Source organism: Sturnira hondurensis, unplaced genomic scaffold (assembly GCF_014824575.4).
Source record: "Sturnira hondurensis isolate 20B ecotype Veracruz unplaced genomic scaffold, ASM1482457v3 Scaffold0018525, whole genome shotgun sequence".
Classification (NCBI taxonomy): domain Eukaryota; kingdom Metazoa; phylum Chordata; class Mammalia; order Chiroptera; family Phyllostomidae; genus Sturnira; species Sturnira hondurensis.
The window spans coordinates 799,288-820,291 of NW_028091156.1; the positions used below are offsets into that span (position 1 = coordinate 799,288).

Here is a 21,004-nt window from a genome sequence, read left to right on the forward strand (position 1 = left end):
CTGGACGGGTTGACGGGGTCAGCGTAGAATGGGATGGTATTGTGTTGACGGTGAAAGGCCAGCCAGCATCCTTCAGGCTTACCTGTAACTGCTCTGCCCCAGGGCTCTGCGTCTGCTTTCACAGGTGCGTCAGCTCACTCTTCCTCGTTCTCGCTCCTCCTCTGAGACTCTCACCTAACCATTTCCGTGGCTCCTATCCTCCACCCAGCCATATGCGTCCCTCCTGGTTTTTAGCAGCCTGATCTATTTAGAGCTCCATTGAAAGTCATCCCTACCATTTCTCCGGCAGGTGCATTCTATTCTAAAAATACCCAACAACAAAAATTCAAATATGCAAACAAAGAAACGACAGAGAGATCTTGAGGATACCAAGGGTTCATCACTGGCTAGAGCTTAGTTTCTTCTAGAGTTCACTGGAAATTCTAACACCAACTTTACAGGATTGAATGAGATGATGATGTGAAGTGCATAGTAAGGGCTCAAACACGTCAACTGTTAGTATTTTTAGCTTTAAAGAAAGAGTTTACATTCAACACATTTGAGTGCTTACTACATACAAAGTATGAAAGAATTCCTTCACAAACACAATTTACCTGCAGCTTTTAAAGCAGACATATTCTGCGAAGAAGAAAGCACAGACATATGGGAGCAGTGTAATTTAATCATCACCTAATTAGCCAAACTATCTAAAACAGGCCTCACAATGATGATGATACATTCTCGCTCCTAAACACCGGTAGCTGCGTCTCCCCGTAATTCTCTTCCTTGGAAAACTGTGAGCAGACTGATGCTTAGTTGAGGGATAAATCTTCCTCTTGGTTGCATTTAGACCTCACTGATTCTAGTCATTTCCTGTCACCAGATGAGGCAAGGACTGCTTTTGCCATCTTTTCTTGTTCGTGTTAGGTTCCCCAATGGGGAATGTTCTTCGTGTGGACAGGTGTGCTTGAGATCGGAGTGATACGGGCTAATATTTATTAAAGCTCACTCCATGGCAGAGACTATTCAAGTATTGCCCCTTCAATCCTCACAATGCCCCTGTAAAATCAATACCATTAGTGTCTTCATTCACTGGAAGGAGCCTGAGTGCTGAGTGGTTTAAGTAACCTGCCTGATTATCGCTCAGCTGGTAGGTAGAACAGCCAAGATCCACTCCAGCTTCCAGCCTCCCTAACAGTTACAGAACCCACGAGTGGTAGAAACCTGGGAGAAAAGAGGAGGCACTTTCTGTGAGCTATGCCAATGCTGACCTTTGTCTCCAATTTAGCCCAAAAGTTTCTGTTCCAGAGTCTAGAAGAAGTCTAGACTGTGTCTACCCTGTTCCCAGACCACACAACAGTAAAATGATGGACGCACAAGCCAGGTATCTGAATGTTCAATAAAAGTGTTCTCTAAACAGTTGACTGATAAAATAAAATCTTTTATGAGGAAAAGGCCAGAGAAACTTCGTACGGGGAGTAAAGGAGACCAGAGTCTTTGACGATGAATCAAAAAGGAAAACCGCTTTAAATGGGAGAAAGCTCACCGAATGAGACCAAAGTGCAGGAAGGTCAGCAGGAAACTTCTAGAAAGGATTAAAGCAACCAGTAGGCAACTGGACTAGATGGTCTTTAACAACCTTTCTATACCCGGGGATGCCATTATTCAATCATTTTTTAAATCCCCAGTTTTAATACTTTTAGTCTCAGAAAACAACTCTCAGTCAATCAGCAAGGTTTTGTGCTTCCATCGGCTTCCCAATCATTTCCACATCCAAAGGTCCCTGTGCCTCGGTCCCCGTGCACCCCAAACCCCAGCGGTCGGTTCTTCCTGTGCGCCCCATCTCAGCACTGCCATTCAACTCCTCCATCCCCCCAAGCCTCAGATCCAACGGGTCAACAAATCCCATCAGCCAACATGTCTCCCCCGGGCCTTCCTTTCTAATCCCACTGCCGCCCCATTGGTCCATGGAATGGACAGTACTTATTATGGGCTAAAGATACAGAAATGGAAGTCACGGTCCTGCCCCTCAAAAAGCTCACCGCCTGGTAGAGGACGTAGGTGCATAAATGGATAACTCAAGCGATTGCAACAAGAGTCATGATTGGAAGTAAAGGTTTAATACCTTGATGTTAAAGCATCTTATAACCTCTCACCTAGACACGAAAGGCAGAAGAGCTAGTATGAGACCGAAAATTGATATTCACAGAGGAAGGAGACAGGGATAATAATGTGATAAGAAATTGAAAGTTGTCAATGATGTCTAATGCTGCTAACATTTCAAACAAGAAAAGAACCGAAGGTAGGCTAATGATTGCCTATTGATTTGTGAATGCTAAATATTCCCACTGATGGTAGAGTTCGAAATTGGGCTTCATTGGTTTGAGGTTTGAGTGTGAGGCTCCAGAAGGAAGCAAGAAATGTAATGTGCTCCTTTAAGAAGGCTGGGAGTGAAGGGGATGTATTGAAAGCAGCCTGTGTTGTATCCAGTTGATTGAGCCCATGGAGTTGGTTTTAAATGCCGAGAGCACAGCCTGTCTTGTTTATCTTTATATCCTTAACTCCCACCCAAAAGTAACCAGCTGAGTGTTCAATACGTGTTTATTTACTTAGAACAATGGTAATTTTTCTGTAATTAGCGCTTCTAAAATATTTGCGGGTGCTTGGAAATAGTTGCTCGCATTAATTTCAAACCTTGTCCGTCTGGTTTTTTGTTCTATTAATTTGTATTCTTTATGATCATAGATCACATGTGAATTACCACACATTCTGCATGAGATTGCATTTGAGTTTTCACGAATTCTGAATTTATGGTGCCCCCAGTTAAAATTTATTCCTGTGATTTTGGCAGTCTATGAACTGGCCCTGTAAGTCAACATGAACACGGGATTTACGTTACCACCATCACCATGGAATAATTTATAACCAGTTTTGATGGAACTCCTCTTATTGTACAGAAAGCAGACTTCTACCGGTGCGCCATATCCGGTCGGAGATGGAAACTCACTTCGTGTCTGATCCTATTCACCTAGTGAACAGTGCCTGACACTAAACATTCTCTTTTCAAAGACTGCCTTAGCTGCTGGTACTGGGGTGATGATTCTCCTGAAAGCGCTGGACCTCAAGCTGCCCCATTAGCTCTGCATATAAAATTACTTATAGGCCCTGGCTGGTGTAGCTCAGTGGATTGAGCACAGGCCTGCGAACCAGAGGATCTCGGTTCAATTCCCAGTCAGGGCACATGCCTGGGTTGCAGGCAGGTTCCCTGCAGGCCAGTTCCCAGTAGGGGACGCGTGAAAGGCAACCATACATTGATGTTTCTCTCCCTCTCTCCTTCCCTTCCCCTCTAAAGATAAATAAATAAAATCTTTTTAAAAAACTACTTATAACATGCAGCAGAAATGTGTTTGCTTGTCTGCTTTCACACAGAGAAAATAGATCGTTTCCGTTCAGCCATCCTGAGAGCAATTCTCCAGCACTTCTCTCTTGGGGTAGCCCCAGAACATTCTAGAACTCTAGTTAGCTGTAATCCAGGCACCAGCATCATAGTCTCTGAAGTCTTCACCAAATCCAGGAGGTGGAGAAGCGCCAATTTTCTGTAGCCAGCTGATCCTTTCCAGAATGGAAGTCTCGCCTGGCTTGCCCAGAGCCAGGGTGGGTGGAGCCTCACCTGCTCTGTTGAGAGCTGCATCCCACCACCAGGTGCTGCTGCTCCAAGTCCAGCCAGCAGGGCCAGCCACTTAGCAGAGGCCCTGGGCTGGTGCCTCTGTATCTCCCTGGATGCAGAAAACTCTCAGTGAAACACTGCATCAACAAGTCTTGTTATTCACAGACAGAAAGAAAGCAATAGAGCTAAAAGACTAGGCATGCTCCTGATGGTGGACATGGGGAGCAACTGGGAATTCCAACCACAGCGCCCTCTATCTTCTCCAGGCTTCACTGCAGGTTATAAAGCCCTTGGGGTATCCACAAGGTGAGGTCTAGCCACATGAGCCCAGAGCTTCAGCTTGGACACAAAGTCGTTTCCCATACCAGCTTTAGGATACAAACTCTGGCTTCTTGTTCCAAAACACGGGCTATCCCTGATCGGGTGGTTCAGTTGGTTGAAACATCGTCCCATACACCAAAGGGTTTGGGGTTCAATTCCTAATCAGGGCACATACCTAGATTGAGGTTTTGATCCTTGGTGGAGGCTACAGGAAGCAATGGATTGATGTTTCTCTCTCACATCGATGTTTCTCTCTCCCTTCCTAAAAAAAAGAAAAATGGGTTAGCCCCTCACCAAGGAATATCTCAGCACACACACTTGCAAGCACTAAAGATCATACTCGGGCCAAACTCTTTCCTTAACCAAACAGTCTTGGAAAAGAAGAGTACATTGAGATATGATCCATGCTTAGCCTCTTCAGGGGATCCTGGATTTTTCACCGACATATAAAACTGTACTTACTTGAACCCATTATGAACTTAAAGAGACTTGATCCTCCTTCCCTTCAGCCAAAGAAGCACCCAGGCATTTTTTTCTCTTGTCCGTCAAAACAGGCTCCACGTCCTAGACATTGCCCAACCCAAATCCTGTAATTCCCCCTAAGTCTGTCATAACTGTCCAAAATAAGCTTGTTAGTTTAAAATAGCCTTGTAAATAGCACTCACCAACTCACACAGAGCAAATAATGATTTATACCTGAAAAAAAAGGAAACCCTGTCTGCATCTGGCTCATCCTGGAGGAAAGAATGATGTATTTTATGGGCTACCATTTTAGTAATGTTTACTTCAAAGCATAAATTTTTATCTTTTTTTATTACCAGAATGAGACATGACCATTAGGGAAAATTTAGAAAATACAGCTAAGCAGAACAAAATTAAATCAATAAACTACAATTCCTCGATGAAGGTGTCACTTATATATTACCATTTCAGTTTGCACTCTTCCCAGATTCCCCCTTATTTCTCTAGTTCCTCCTCAAAATGGGATCATAAGGCTCACAATCCTGACGTGTGAGGCCGTGCTGGAGGGGGAGATCTGTCTCATGAAATAACGGTGAGCACATGGGACAATTTTAGCCACTGACGCCCAGCAAGCCTGGTGGAGTGTCAGGTCAGGCTCCCCGGGTTCACACTGCCGTAACTTCACTGGGTTCTAGGCCACATTTGAATTCCATGTAATAGCCCTCAGCCCTGAGTGGGAGCTGGGAACTGGGGACCCAGGAGGACTTACTGCAAAGTCCACATGTTTGTTGATCCTGGACCAGGAGCTGAGCCACAGGAGCAGGGCGCCTCGCTGCCGGGCAGGCAGGCAGAGTGGAGAAGTGGAGCCGGAGCCTGGAAGGGCAGCTGCCGGATTTGCTCTTTTCTCCGGGGAGAGACCCTTATATCCTTTCCCTCTGCAGAGAGCATGGCAGTCAGCAGGCCCCGTGCTCTGCAGGCCTCTGGGGACAGCAGAAGAGGGTCCTTTCCCAGAGGGAGAGTTGTTTATTTGGCATTCAACCAAAGGCCCTATGGCTCCTTTCGGAAACATTCCAAGGGCCCCGAATTTTAGCATAAGCTGTGGAGAAAGGAGGTCGACTTAAAGGAAATTTAGATAAACAACAATAACAGACCTGCCTCTTTAAGAGGAAGAGGTGGGTGCAGCGTTTCTAGGGAAGGGACACTGACCCCATTGACTGTGGACAAAGAAGCTCATCAAAGAAGCTCACCAACCCCGGTCATTCACAGCCTGAAAGAGGTCCCCGTGCCTCTGCGTTCTGGCCAGGAACCAAAGGCTCCATCAGCTTCCACACAATCGGCCCCTTTAACGTGGAGAGGCCTTGGGATGGCAGCAAATTCCTCTGGGCAGCCAGCTTGCCTCAAGTTATCTGCCAAAGCCTATCTAAGTAGTGTTTGCCTTGGAGTTGGAAAATACCACCACTTTCAGGGGAGGAAAAGGAGGGCCATGGAGCTCCTGTTTCCCAAGCGCTTGGTAACTCCAGCACATTCCCCATTTCCTCACTGAATCCTCACAAAAGCCCTAGGAGGCTCAGCATCGCTGGGCCCATTTCACAGATGAGAAAGCTGAGGTTCAGGTTGCTTAAGGGACAAGAGAGTGACAGAGTTGGCACTGGAAGACCTGCACGCTGGTTCCAGAACTCACCCGTGATCCCAACTTCCTTTACAGTGCTCTTCTTGCTCTACCATGGACTTTTTTTTTTCCTAAGGAGAATAGTGAACGTCGAGAGGTGATTATAATGAACATGAAAGCGTAGTGTTTCATAGAATCACCACTTATGCTGGAAAGAAGCAGAAGCTGGGATGGGGCGATTGGCTGCATTTCTCTGCTGTAGCTTTAATTAACAAGGAAGCACACTGCACAATAACCATTTAATACACTGAACTTGAACAATAATTCAGGACTTAGCCAGTCCTCCAAAAGACAGGCACAAATGGAGAACCCAGAACAAGAAGGCAGGAAGGAGAAAGGGATACGGCAGAAGATAAGTTTTGTCCTGTGCGTTCTTAGTGGCGTTCCAGTGCGCAAAACCTTGCCAGCTAACACTGTTTCCCTTCAAATAAAAGAGCAACCCTGGGCAGGGAGCTGGCTTCTGGGCACACTTGGGGGAACCCTGTCCGCAGGACTCAAATTCCCCCTTGCCATTTTCCAGGGGTGGGACCGATGGCCCTGGGCCATCTGTGCTCTCTACTGGACCCCACACGGTTTGACTGTGACAGCTGAGGGGGGCTAGGGTTGCAGCCTGCAGCGCCCTGGAAAAAAGCAGCTGCTGTGGTCCCTTTGCTGGCTGGCCCGGTCCCCATTGGCGAGCGGGACATTGCCGCCTTTGTTATTCACGCAGCAGTTGGAATCTCTGTCCATGTAAGGAAGGAAGCCACAGGGCCATCCAGCCCTGGCCCTGCCATTGATGATGGGTGACTCACTCATTTCTACCACGTGAACTGTGCATGAACCCTGGCCCACGGGGCTCTGGCCCTTCCTCGGACCTGGGCCACAGCCTGCATGCGATTAGTCTTACTGGATTCCTGAGGCATACGGGCAGTCTGTACATCGAGTCACGTTGAGCTCTGGGTGCCACACATCACGCTTTCTGTTTGTTTTGATAACATGAGAGGAAGGCAAATGTTCGAGTCTGGAAAAGGAGCAAGAGTTCAGCCACATTAGTTTACCCCAACGGGAATCCAGGCCAGGGCTCCCCCAGTGGCCTGGAGGCCGGGGGACCACCCCATGGCCAACAGGATTAGGAAAGATCCTAAGGATGAGGACGCACTGCGCTCCACCCCTGCTCTGCTACTTACTAGCCCTGTAGCCCTGGGCAGCTGACAAATGTCTCCCACCCTCAGTTTCTTGGTGTGAAGAATGGCCCATCTCTGCTTCGCAGAGGGTGTGAGAGTGCAGTAAACCAAGTGTTTAGCACGGTGCCAGCGTGCATGGCAAACACTGGCAGGGATGGGCATATACAGTGAGCACTTCCATCCATGCACATAGGTATCTGTGGGTATATCCATGCAAGTATACGTGTATGTTGTATATACACACACGTGCATATATACAATGTATATGTCAGCCTGTATGGATATATACTGGTACATTTGGAAAGTTTCCGTATCTCAGAATACATACGTATTCTGATCAGGGCTACAAGATAGCAGGGAGCGTAGGCAGGGTTGGCGAAGGGGCGGGGCAGGGAAGCAGAGGAGGGGTGTGACCCCCTGCCCGCACCGACCCTGGGGGTGAAAACAGCCCCTGATCACAGCTGCAATGGTAGGAAGCCGATGTTTATCAGGCGGCTCCTTATCGGAGAGGCGCTGTCCTTTCATGTTGGTTTGCTGTTTCTAAAAACAGAAACTTGAGGCCATAACTGTGGCCAAGATTCTTTAAGGGGAGACGCCATTGGAACCAGTCGCTAAAGTGCCACAGTAACAGCTTCGACAAATCACCTTCGGGGAGAGGAAAGGCTGAGAACCCGAGAGAGGAGGGGTCGATCCGGCCCAGGGGCTGGGGGTAAGCCAGGGAATGTCACCGGCACAGACGCCTGCTTTCCTGGGCTTTCCTCCCCCGGACCCCAGGAGGTACGGTCCCTGGCCCTCAGGAGGGAAGCAGCTCAGGTTGAAGCAGTGGAAGGAAGGAGGGGTGATGTTTTCTTTCTAGCAAAGGACCCGTCCCAACTAAGCTGCTGGCACTCTCATCCCACAACCCAGTCTGCGGCGTGTCTCTCTGTGCAGACGTCCTTCGTGGCTTCTCCATTGTTTTCCACGTTTCTGCTTTTCCTGTCTTGGCCTCCTATTTAGAAAGAGGGTTCCAGGCGCACAGTGCCTGGTACAATGGGACTAGGGGCGCAAACAGGAGGGGGAGGTCTTGCAACGCCTCTGTTCTGCCTTCAGGAGGGACTCCAGACCCGTCAACACCAGCGAAACTCAGGGTCCTCATTGGCAGATGAAGACAAGTGGACCAGCTCTGTGAGGACCCAAGGAGACCGTGTGTGTGGTTGGGGTGGGGGTGGAAGCCATACGACACTGCATACACACCTCTTTTAGGGTTTGCACACCACAGGCACCCCAGCAGTTTGGCTCACATCTTTGCCACTAACACCGGAGCAATGTTAAAACCCACAAAAGCTGCACAGTGTGGGGGAACCTTGTCCCCTCAAAAGCCATGGTGAAGCTTGCATGCAGTGTGATGGTATTTGGCAGTTGGGCCTTTGGGGAGTGATTGGGCTTAGATGAGGTCATGAGGGTGGGGCCCTCCCTCACAATGGGATTAGTGTCCTCGGGAGAAAAGCACCGAGAGTTCTCTCTCTCTCTCTCTCTCTCTCTCTCAGGACACAGCAAGAAGGCATCTGTCTGCAATCCAAGGAGAGGGTTTCCACCAGAACCCAACCACGCTGGCACCTTGATCTTGTACTTCCAGACCCCAGAACTGTGAGAAATAACTGTTGTTTAAGTCACCTGGTCCGTGGTATGTTATCACGGCCGCCTTAGCCATCTAGGACACTATACATCTCGGGCCTGGACCAGTTGAGCTGAGGATGCTGGAACAGCAGGTAAGGTCCCTCCCCACCCTCCTGGAGGAGGGAGGCCCAGCCTTCCGTCGGCGAGGGCATCCAGTCATCATGGGAGGAGGGCCAAAATTCTCAAAGAGTTCCAAAATTAGCTTTGTTTAGTTTGGTTTTTAAATTTGAGTGATTTCAAAAAGACACAAAGTTTAAAAGAGGGGTGGGTATTGGTGGCAAGAACACAACAACACACGTGCTTACATAATGTGAAAGTGCTTCTCATATGGCACACTCAGGGGCACATGGGCAGGGGCAGGTGGGAGGCCAGTTTGGGGAGACCACAGAATGTCACAGTGCCACAAAAATGCGTAATTATGGCACCCAGACGCCCTGAGACACTGCCGCATTCACATTCACCCTCCTTCACACCTAGTTAATAGATATGTCACAGGGAAGATATAAATCTCCTTCTGGCCAGTAGTTCTCAGCAAAATAATCAAAATAAAATAAATCACTCATCTCATGAAAAATAAAGATGTGTGGTGATGGATGTTGACTAGACTCATTGCGTTGATCATTGCATAATATATGCTAATATGGAATCATTATGTTGTACACCTGAAACTAATATAACATTATAGGTCAGTTTCAATCAATCGATCAGTCAAAGCCCTGTTTCACATCCATAGATATTTTCCCTCCTTCTTTACTTTCTATCACAGTCTGGGACAGTGGAGGAGGGTAGAGGTCAGTCACCGTCTCTCCCCACTCCTTCTGTCAACTCTGTAGCCTCAGGACCTGTCCTCTGCCCAGCCCCACCCAGGGGTGGTGTTGACCTTGCCCTCAAAGGAGAAACCTTGGCCGGGCCAGGTGGGGCGGCTCCAGCGTGGCTGGAATGAACCAAGGCCCTGCTCCCAGGAGACCCTAGGGCTATTGATTCCACCTGCCAAATTGTCTGGAGGGAGAGGGACCGCCTTTCCCCAGAGACACACAGAGTGCTAACTGCGAGAGGCCCGGGTTGGGCCAGACTGATCAGTGAGGGATGACAGTGTGAGCCTTTGTGATCCGCAGGCCAAATGTGGCTTGGGTGGGGGGAGCCGGGAGACTGAAGCTGTTGGCCCTGGGAGGAGAAATGACGATAATAAGCACTGTTTCAGCCCCTCCCACATCAGGTAATTTGCAGCATTGAGATTCTTTGTCAAATTAAAGAGAGGCCAGAAAAACGTCGGAGACGCAGGATGGCTATGGGAGGGGTGCAGGGAATGAAATGCTGCCTCGCCTGCACCAATCCACTTGTTGGGGAAAGAAAGGAGATGTTTCAAAAAAAAAAGGAAAAAGGTGGGGGGTGGGGGAAGCCTTTGTTTCTTAACTTGGTCATCTCCTGTCGTCAAAAGAGTTTCTGCATTTCCAGTGGCATTTCCCAGGAAAACAGAGGTTCTGAAGGACCCTGGTCTCACTTAGCCTATACACAAGGAAACACTCCCGAAGATTCCAGCCTTGAGAAAGTCTGAGGCTCCATCTGAGATGCAGAGCTGCCCCCTGGGCTCCCCAGACTCACTTTGCACCCGTCCCATGGTCAAGGGCAGTAATGAGCAGCCGTGAGCCTGGGGGTCGGGGTGGGGGTTGGTGACGGCACAGGTGCTGCTCCCAGCTGTAGAACTCTCCCATCGGGACGGCGGCCACTGCTCACACACCGGGCTGCCCCCAGGCCTATTGCTTCTGCAACTCGTCCTTGGACCTGTCCCGGCCTCACAAGGAGCCCACCCAGCTCTCCTTCGCCAAGTGGCAGGAGCCTCTAGGGCCGCTGATCCTGGTCTGCCTTGCCTGCGGGTACTGGCGGGTGTGTTTTATGGGCCTTTCTCAATGTCAAACGTGGTAAGAGCAGGGACGCTACCCCCAGCATTGTTGGGTCCCTGGCGTTGCGAGCTCAGTGCCCTGTCAGCGGCTGACCTGTGACACCTGCTCAGCTGGGGAGGAAGGGCCTGGACGCCAAGCCTCCGAGCCCCGGCTCCCCCGCATCACCTTGCACAAAACTGCTCTGAGGGACTGAAATCGGTCCTGACAAATAGCCCGCGGAGGAATCTGGAATCCTTTAACTGTCCCCCGGGAAACGGGCTCTTAGATGACTGTTGGTGCTGCAATGGGGACAGGCCCAGTGACAAAGGCAGTGGCTTAGGTGGCAGGCCCAGTGCTGGGGAAATGAACCAGGCCACCTCAGCACCAGGAGGAATAAGGAGGGGACGCAGTGGGGAGGCCACTCCAGGGTGAGGACACATCCCTCTGGGGATGGGTGGCAGGGGGTGGGTGGGAGGGGCCTGGGGCTCCCCACTTTAACCACGGAAGGAAAGAAGAGGCGAGGTGGGGCGGCTTCCTGCCCCTGTCCCAGACCCAGAGGGGCCTCCTCTGCTTTGCTAGTCAGCGCCGCCTGTCTGCTGGACTGGGTGACACCCCGGCTGGCACCCAGAGTGCAGGAGGACACAGATCTCTATTTCCTGTGCCCCGGGGGACCTCCCCGGTGGCAGCAGGGAAACACCTATCCCTGTCCTGGGCCTGCTCCCCTCCAGTCCCCATCCTGCGGAAGGAAGAAGGGTTCCGGACAGCCAGCACGACACACTCGGAGGGCAGGTGGGAGAGGCCTGGCCGGGCAGGAGGTCTGGCTTCCCACTAAAAGCAGAAATGCTGCCCACGTGGCCCCCTCAGCCAGGCTGAGGAAGGCGAGTCTTCCTTAGGTGGTCTCCTCATTTCTTCTAACCTCACTCCAAGGGGAAAGGAGACATTGAAAGATGAGATGGGAAACCAGCAGGATTCATTTTTGAAGTTCCTTGTTGAGAATTAGTCCCTGGGATAACAGCCATCCTGAGGTCACTCGCCCACCCCTCCCCGACTCGCACTCAGTCATTTCATTGCAACACAGAGTGTCTTCCTCGGACTCATCAAGACTGAAGTTTACACCAACGGCCAGGAGGCACCGAGGACCGTAGCCTCGATCAAACTTCACGCTGCAGGGGCCGCAGTTCTTCCCTGGATGCCCTTCAAGCCTACACGACCTGCAGGTGAGCCTCACTGAGAGGGGCCGGATCCCTTCATGGGAGCCGTCCTCCAGCTGTCAGACCAGAGGCAGATGCCTTGGACACCCGCCAATCAGGCCACTCGGAGAAGCTCCGATAAAGTGGCACTCGTTGGAATACCGAAGCCGGCGTGTTTACAGGAGCCTGGGGACAGGGAGATGGATGTCCCCAATGCCCAGTGCTCCCCCAATGAGCCCCTTGCTGAATGGGGAGGTGGCAGCCAGAGGTTCTGTCACCTGCCCTTCTGTGAAACTGAAACTCAGACTGGAGAACGGAGTGCCGTGGAGCAGAGCTGAGTGGGACGCAGGGAAAAGGACGAATGTCAAGGCTGAGCTGCCAGAGTCTCAGACCCGGCGCTGCATCCACAGTGGCTCCCAGGGCCAGCGGCATCTGCCTCCCACCCACAACCCCCCCCCACACACACACACACACACGTGCCTCATCGCTGCCTCCCAAACAACGAACTTCCCCCACAGCAATGGCCTCTCATTTCCAAGCCACAGCCCCACCGATCCTCCTTCCTGCCCTGCCCCCAGCACAACTGGGACACCTGCTCCTGTGACAGCTCAGAGCAGGAGGGAGGCGGCACGTGTCTGGAGACTCAAGGATCACAAGCTTTTTGCAGAGAGAAAAGACGCAGCATCAGTGCAGATTAAGTGGAGATCCAGGCACTGAGTGTAAGTGCGGAAGCTGTAGCTTGAAGACAAAGTGTGAAAGTCCCCATGGCCCAAGCTTGTGTTTCCGAGGACAGCCCGATCTCAACTGTTCTGTGCCCAAAGCCACTGAAACACTCCTGGCCTTCCGATATTAGGGTCACCTAGGCATCTCTCAGAGTGCCTGTCACTTCTGGAAGCCATGCAAAATCATGTGTTCAGATTATACGGGAACTGCGGCCCCTGACACCCAGGGCGGCAAGAATGAACTTTTATCAGAGGCGGCCAAGCAAGTCCCCTAGAAGGGGAGGGAGGTGTGGTGAGCCTGCATTGGGGAGGGGCAGATGACAGACTCTCTCAACAGGAAGGCTGACCTAAGGCAAAGGCTGAGCTGGAAGCTGGGAAAGTGTTCCTGGAGCCCCGTGGAGACGGAGGGTTAGGGGCCAGGAGGATGGGGGTTGAGCCGTGAAAAGATGATGGAGGGACTCCATTGCCTAGCCTGGAGGTGTGGGCTTGGTGTTTTAGGCCAGCGCTGGCCAGATGGCGTTCTGGAAAATGCAGTGTTCCGCCAGATGTTAACAGATTTTCCAAGGAGCGGGGGAGGATGTGCTGGATGTCCACTCTCCACCTTCCTCCCCTGTCTCCCTCTGTTCCTGGAAGACTGGCCTCTGTGGTTTGGACTCTGTGCACTTTGGCTTCACAGTGGAGTCCAGGTGATATGAGGATGGACAGGTGACAGGAACGTGGGAGGAGAAAGAGGCTGGGGAGTTAGTCCCCATCAGGTCTGTCTACAGGAGGTCTCAGCCTATGTCAGGTGATCCCTGTCCCAAGCTCTTCGTCTTCCCTCATCCCAAATCCCCTCTGTTGCCAGTCTCTGGGTGCTCCATCACCCCCTTGTTGGTTTCTCTAATCTGTTCACGAGGTGGCTGATAGTCCCCGCAATTACTCCTTTGAATGAGCCATCTGTCTCCTGCCAAGATCCCCGTCAAGTAAATTTGGGGGAAATGCTGGGACATTTACAGGGCCTATTAGCATCTTAAGGCTCCACAAAGGCCTGCTATAAAGAAACTCTTTAATTTTGTTTGATCTACAAAATCCTCTTTTTTTTCATGAGATGACCATTAATCCTTACAGAGTTTAAGAAATGACGTTATACACGAACGGTCATTGAGGAGAAGAGCGACATGCACAGAATGATGCTTTAAGAAAATTAGTTTGACCAGTGGGAAGGGTGGATGGACTGGGGAGAAGGGAAGGGCCCCGGCAGGAGCAAAGCCCCGGTCTCAGCACAACAGTATGACTTTGGTCCTGAGAGTGGGGAAGTGGGACCATGGAAGCTGAGATGCTCTACTCTGTCCCTCCCTCCAGTCCCCACAGGGCTGGACCACCACTCTCACCTCCAGTGGGGACATCCCCTGCCAGTGGCGCGTTCCATGACACAGCACCCGTGTCTTGTGTGAGCATTCTCAACAGGGACCCTCAGAAAATACTATTTAGTACCCAAAAAGCCGGACATTAGATACTTGCGAATTTCTCCCCTGTGGTTATACAAGTCAAAAATAGAAGCTGTTTCGATGAAAAATCTGCAGATTTAAATAACTGTGACAATGGTGTCACAGAGGAATCAGGATGCCAGTTAGATGCTTGAGGGGCAGCCAATAGGCCAGCCCTTGGTCTCACGGCAACGCAAAACTGCTCTTTTCTCAAGAATCTCCTTGGTCAAGGTCTTCAGTGTGTGAGCTTTGTGTTGCTGGAACACTCGCCACAACCCCCAACGAGATTATTGAAGGCAAAAGGACCCTGCTCCATTCTCGGGACTCTCCGCCAACCCTATGGACCAAGGTCACCCCAGAAGTTCCTCTTCTCCTCTCGGGCACTGACTGCATCTCGACCCAACAAGAGTCTTCATCCACGTTTGTCTTCCTGCAACTTGGTTTAGGTGAATTAAACCAAGAGCAAGAGACAGGAACCCTGACCAAGGCTGTGTTTAAAGCCAAGACGGTCCCTCGGAGACACTGAAAACAGAGCAATCTGACCGACTGTTTTGCATCCTGTGGGCACAGCCAGCCAGTAAGTGAACCCTTTGGTTTTCCGACCAGCTGAAGGAACATTATGGGGGACAGCTACATCTAGCTAGACCTCCCCATCCCCAAGGCCAAATCATAACTCAGCCATAGGATTGGCTGCTGTAAGTTAAGATTCTGTGAACCAGAGGTCCCAGATTTGGATGGGAAGGGGCAGCTTTGGTCTTTTGTGGAGCCCCAAAACCTTCATTAACAGGAAAAGTGGGCAAAGCATTTCTTGTACCCCCCTAGGTAACTCATTCCCTGGAAGGGGCAAAAATCAAGAAACCTAATATCCAGCTTTGGCCAAAATAACTGGGGGAGCTTTAGAATGCGACAGGAGAGGAATATTTGTGGATTTCATTGGAGGAGGAGGATGGTCATGACGAATGTGACAAGGACGTGTTTTAGCCCATCAGAAACCAAAGTTTTCAGGGCAGGAGGGAGGGGCTGGGGAAGCCTGGGGCTGTCCACCCGCCCCCACCCTGCCCCCTTCTAGGGGCTGTGCAGCCTATGAGACAGAGAGCTTCCACCTGGATTTAGTCACAGATTCATAGGAGCTGATCGGCCTCTTTTCAAGAACAAAGCAAAAATGTGATGGACAGCATGGGAACTATGTCCCATAAACAGGACCAGGGGAAGGGCAAGAGGAAAGAGAAAGGTGATTAGCTGTCTGTGCCTTGCCAGTTACTGTATTATGTGCTCTGTTTATGGTGTGAACAGGAGATTTTCCATTCCTGGTGGCGCGGCGCGTGAGGGTCACTGAGACAACCCCTCGGGCACCAGGAAAAACACAGACCCGAACAGAAGCTGCGATGCCGCACCGGCCGGCTGGTGCCGAGACACTGATTCTGTTCGGGTGTGGACTTTCCCTTCCTTGGGTATTTTACAACGAGCTGTTACTCCCTTCAGAGCCAAATGTGAGGCACAGGTTGTGCCTGGGCACCCATGTCGGTCTGAAATGGCATGATCTGGGTACTCCTCTCCATCTGCCTGGGCTTGTCCTCACCTCAAAATCCCTGACCTCCGGCCACTTGCCTGGTTGACAGCAACGATGGGAATATAGGCTCTTCCTCAGGGGAGACTTCCTGGATTCCTCCCAGACAAGCTTTTCCTAGCACTTTTCTTTTATAGCACTTAATACAATTACAACCAACTAATTGAGTTCTGTGCTCATCCACCTAGTGTTTGCCTCTCCACTGTCTTATAAACTCTGTCTGTCCAGGCTATCACTTCATCTCCAGCTACTAGTACAGAGCCCAGTACACAGTAGGTGCTCAATACCTACTTGTTGAGTGAAAGAATGAATGAATGAATGAATGAATGAATGGCATTATCCCACAAGAGGACACCGTTACCTAGAAAGAAGGGATGCAGGCCCACAGCCCATCGTGGCTATTAGTTCAAGCTGGCGCATAAGGTTGTTGACTTAATGACATGGAAAGAACAGGCTGAGGCAGCCGACAAAGCAGGAGCCAAACCCCAGCCCAGCCATTTACCAACTCTGTGACGGTGGGAAAGTCGCACATTGGGGCTCCTCAGTCTCCTCATCTGTAAAGCAGGGAGAGCGGCTGCACCTCCTTCAAAGACTGTGAAGGGCTTACTTAGCACAGGGTCTGGCACATAACAGGTGCTCAATAAACGTCAGTCCCTTTTCCTCACACTGCTCCCCCTTGCCAAAGGGGAAATCTGAATGGACATTGGCAATGACCGCAGAGGGGCCCTGGAAGGGGCTGTCGCTAGAGGAGGCCCTTCTGGGAGAGATAACGGGCTTAGAGCGCAGGTCAGGAAGGACCATGGCAAAGGCATGCCCCCTGCCCAGCATGGCTCCAGGAAAGAGATGGGGCTGTGATGGGTATTTTTAAAATACACACATGAAGAGTATAGAACTCAGGGTGCTCATTCAACAGTTTGCAGGCTCCCAGAGGCAGACTCAGAAAGACAGCCGTCAGCTGCCATGGGCAAAGCACAGAGCGTGACCCAGCCCCGCCCCTGGGGTTCCCATCATGCTCTTCCTCTTGGACCGTTTCTCTGACCGGAGCAGTCTTATTTCCCAGACCCAGGAGAGACAGGGGCCGCGGAGACAGGGGTGTGGGCTGAGAGCAGAGATAGAAGGAGAAGGCAGGGCAAAGCACGTCCACGGAGCAGCAAGCCAGGGGGCCCAGGAAGGCAGTACACAGGGTAGTGTTGGGAGGGGTGGATGGGATAGGGCTGAGGCCTGGAGAGGGACGCGGGGCTGGACATGTGGCCACTGTCCATCTTTCGAATGTGCACATTTTCTGTCCTTAAAATAGGGATGGAGGAGGCAGGGAGAACACCACCCTGCCCGTCCACCCACTCACGCCTTCTTTCCTGCAGCAAACGTTCATCAGCCTTCCCTTGTGCAGAGAACGTGCTGGAGACAGAACGGTGGGCGAAGCGGGCACAGCCACGGGCTGCAGAGCATCCAGCGTGGAGGAGACGCGTCCGTGTATCAGTCACAGCCACGCAGAATCTCAACCTGGAAAACGCTGGGCAGGGACAGGAGAGGACGCGGTTTGGACGGCTGGGTCAGGGCTCCACGCCCAAACTGCCCACCTCTTCGCTGCTCCAGGACTTCAGATTTCTGCATGGCTGACCCTCTTCCTCCTCCACGGGAAAAGAAAAAGAGTAGGAGGAAGCCAATGATCTGTGTCAGACACTGGTGGTACCTGGGCCAAGTTCACATGACAGGTGTCCAGGGCGGTGGCCCTGGAGCCTGGGGAGTCCCTGCCCCATCCCACCTTCCTAGGAGTGCTGTTTTCCTAAGTGTTTTACATGTGTAAGTCCTCACCGAGGGCTGTGCATCAGGTGTTACGTATCCCATTGCACAGATTAGGAAACTGAGGCCCAGGCAGCTTAAGAAACTTGGCTGTGATGTCACAATTTCTTGGAGGTGGAGTTGAAACCTGAAGTCTGGTCTTCCCAGTGGCCTCCTCCCCCTGGGCTCACACCCCCCTCCTGGGCTTCCCTGCGGCCCTGCCCAGCTTGCTGGCAGCTCCCTAGTCACCCTGCTCCCTCTCCCATTAGGTTACAGTCCCTGTCCCCAGAGAGCATATGAGCAGAGGCCCGGGGACCCTCAGAGACAGGCACGGGGGACTGGAGCACTGACTGGAACGCTGAGCACTTAGCCAGGTGGCAGGAATTTCCAGCCCCCTCCTCGCTTTTGGCAGCAACAAGTGTGAGGGTTGCTCCCCACCCCCCCCCCGCCCCGGCCCCCCCCCGCNTTTCCAGCCCCCTCCTCGCTTTTGGCAGCAACAAGTGTGAGGGTTGCTCCCCACCCCCCGCCCCGGCCCCCCCGGTCCCCCCCACCCCCCGGCCCAGAAGCTGGGCGCTGCCGAGCAGCTGGCAGACACTGAACCAAACACCTGTGCGCCAGATATTACAGCTGCGTGTGTGAAACGTGATCTGTCTGCAGCGCCCGTCACATGCCCCGTCCAGTTGCTGTACTCGGGCGGTTGGAAGAGGATCCATTGAAGAGAACTTTCTATGGCAGCCTTTCAAAGCGCAGGCACCCACCCCGCCCCTTCCGCCCGCCCCCAGCGTTTGAGTTGCGCCTCTGCTTTGCACTTGGCACTTCCGGCTGAGCTTGCCTTTCACCAGCTCAGGGCAGCGGCAGCGAGAGCAGCCCTGGGAGGCTTTTCATCTTCAAAGCAGTTGTTTGCCTCCGACTCCAGGGGCCGCACATCTGGCCGAAATGTTTGTGGAGGCCGGGTCGGTGGGTTACCTTCAAAGCGGGGTGCCTGGGGGACACCTAGAGGCGCCCTGCGGTTTGCCTCGGCCCCCGCCCCACCCCCCTGCCTGCTGTGGGCATCGCATCCCAGCTGCTGACATGCCTATTCAGAAGTCCCCGGCTCTCCCTCTGCTCCTCGGAGGCCTGTTCGTTTCCTGCAGAATCACTTTCAGGGCTTGGGTTGATGTTAACAATCCGCCTGCATATGGAACAGGGAAAGACAGGACATGTTTCAGGTGCTGACGGGGGGTGGGAGAGAGAGAGAGGAGGCAAGGAGAAAAGAATGAATTGTTTCCAGACATGAACTCGCAGGATGTCTTTTCTCAGAGGGCACCTTTGGAGGTGTAACAGCTTTCGCCCGCACCCAACTATGAGGCACTTACTTTGATAGAACAGGAAAAACAGAGAGAAAGCCCAGAATGGCAGCACATCCCCCAAACAAGCCCACCTGCCTCAAGTGCCGTGAGCCCCCGGGATCCTTCACGTTCCTGGGGGACTGGCCCAGATGAGATTGGGCCATGGCCACGGCCCACAGACACCTAGCTTAGCAGTCCCAGGGCTTCAGGTGGGTCACCTGCTACAGTCCCTCAGTTGGCCAACAAATGCTTCCTCGGTCCTCACTGGAAACTTATCCAGTCGTCTCTATTATTATCTCCAATTCTCAGGTTAAAAAATATAGATTACCAATTCTCAGGTTTAGGAAAAAGCTGGGGTTCAGGAAATTCATCGGCACAGGGGCATCCAGGTAGTACACAGCAGAGCAAGATCTGCGCCCAGAACCAGCTGGGCCCCGAAGAGAGGAGGTGAACCAGAAGGAGAGCTGGGTCTCTTCACCACCCAAAAGTCTCAGGCTTGGGAGGTCGGGGCCACGCGTGGACTCAGCCCCTCCGTCCTTGACACGTTAAGAAAAAGAATAAAATAAATGTTACTTCCAAACATCCTTTCGGCATGAATCAAAAATTAGCTGTTGCTCCGTCACTTGGCGAAATGACACAGAGCCCACCTCTGGGTGCTCCTTCCTGCCCTGCACCGCACGTCACTCCCGTGTCGGCTCTGTGACCACTCGCCGTGGCACTTCCTCGATCCTGCACGGAGTGTAATTCTCACTTGCCCCCGAAGAACCAATATGGAAAGGCTCTAATTCCCTGGATTTCGATTTTTCAATAAAAAAGTGAAAATGAAACTCTGCGGGGTTGCAGCCCAAATGGCGCCCCTGAGCCAGCTGCAGTCTGGAGAGATGTCGCGCCCTCCCCCCCCCACCCCCCTCCAAGAGTTTGAGAGAAAAACACCAACTTTTGACATTGTCCTCCTCGGATGACACGGCAGCAAGGAAAGGAGCCAAATGAGTCTGGGGGAGGGGCTTCCTTCCCAGGACGGCACCTCACTCCAGAGATTTATTACAAAACCGGGACTGGCCTGGGGCGCCCTGATGGGCCCAGGGGTCACAGGCACAGAGCTGACCTCGGGAACTGAGTCAGAGACGAATTCCAACGCTCTCTCCGAGGCATCATGGCTGCTTTCCACTCGGCAGCTCTGATCACCTCCTTCCTCGACCCGGAGGAGGAGGAGGCAGTCCGGCTTGTTGACTGAGTCCTCGGGGTTGGCACGAGGAGTAAATGAGACGTGCGTGTGAACACAAGCCAGGCTCAGAGCAGACTTTCGGTCGGTCGGGGGAGTCCCTGCCTGCCTGCCCCCGCCCCCTCTTTCCCTATAACTTGATTACTCGGGCTGAACAGCTGATACCCTTCGGTACATAGTGTTGTCAGTGGCCTCGGTGAACTATAGAGTTACCCACCCCAGGAGCCCCTAATCCTCCGTGCTGGGGACGGACCCCAGAGCAACCTCGCCCCCCATCTCCAGACTCTGCGGCTGGAGACCCTCTAAAGCCAGACCACCAGGGTCCCTCGCCACCCCCGCCTGTGGATCTTTTGACACTGGGCTGAGGAATGAAGAGCCGCCCACCCGCTGGCAGGCGACCGGGTCCTGTAACTTGAGCCGCCTCCCCCGCCGGCAGTCCTGCCACCAGAAGCTCCAGTCCCAGGACTGTGGGGCACTGCCACATGATCCCGGGCGGGTCATGTCACTTCTGGGTGCTGCCACGCCCTCAGCTGTCCTGCAGCTTAATAATAACGAGGCCCTCTCTGACCCAGGGTGGCAGCGTTCAGCCAAGAGAAGCCACCCTTGCGAGTTTAATGACGGCACAAAACAAGAGGAAATTTTACAAAAACAGCTCCACGCAGCACTCGGGTTTATAATTTCAAGGCTTTGCTCTAGGCCATACCCTGAGACAAAGGGAAGGAGATGGTCAAGGCCACCAAGGTGGCGCACCCCTCTTTCCAGGGTCTGCTGTCGCCTCTGCCAAAGGGCGTGGCCTGTCCAGGCTCACATGTCTACCCCAGGAGCTTCCAAACCTGTGGGACCTGGGACCGTGGGAGCAGGAGGGCAGGGGGAAGGAGTGGAAGCAGAGGCCACCTGTTAAGGGGCTTTAATGACCGGCTACCCACCCCC

The 21,004-nt window shown here is 52.4% G+C and overlaps 2 long non-coding RNA genes across 2 annotated transcripts; both read right to left on the bottom strand.

Moving 5' to 3' along the window:
• Positions 1–11,830: 11,830 nt before the first annotated feature.
• On the bottom strand, positions 11,831–17,903 carry LOC119003240 (uncharacterized). The gene is made up of 3 exons (XR_005069909.1): positions 17,088–17,903; positions 16,245–16,296; positions 11,831–12,321 (listed from the first exon to the last, which is right to left on the bottom strand). It is a non-coding gene; the product is annotated as an uncharacterized LOC119003240 (long non-coding RNA).
• A 207-nt stretch (positions 17,904–18,110) lies between these two features.
• LOC119003228 (uncharacterized) lies at positions 18,111–19,673 on the bottom strand. Its single transcript, XR_005069906.1, has 3 exons — positions 19,500–19,673; positions 19,181–19,388; positions 18,111–18,695 (listed from the first exon to the last, which is right to left on the bottom strand). It is a non-coding gene; the product is annotated as an uncharacterized LOC119003228 (long non-coding RNA).
• Between the last annotated feature and the right edge of the window lie 1,331 nt (positions 19,674–21,004).